We start from the raw sequence: 222 nt of genomic DNA, 5'->3' as shown, positions 1-222 counted from the left end.
CTCGAGTCGCGGCGGTTCCACGCGGGGCGGGACAAGTAGCAAAATCGTTATTTTCTGCTTGCGGCCTTTCTTGCTGTCAGTCGAGAGGAGAGACATGCCCCCGTCGGATGTGGATTTGTAGCTATCTAATGGTACTCGGTGTGTCCCCAGGCTCTTATTTTTATCGGTTTATCATAATCTTGTGGAATAGTAGGAGGGAGAAAACAAGGGCTCACATATAGA

The sequence above is a fragment of the Penaeus monodon genome, chromosome 19 (genome assembly GCF_015228065.2).
Source record: "Penaeus monodon isolate SGIC_2016 chromosome 19, NSTDA_Pmon_1, whole genome shotgun sequence".
In the NCBI taxonomy this organism is placed as follows: domain Eukaryota; kingdom Metazoa; phylum Arthropoda; class Malacostraca; order Decapoda; family Penaeidae; genus Penaeus; species Penaeus monodon.
Note: the sequence above shows the minus strand (reverse complement) of the source record.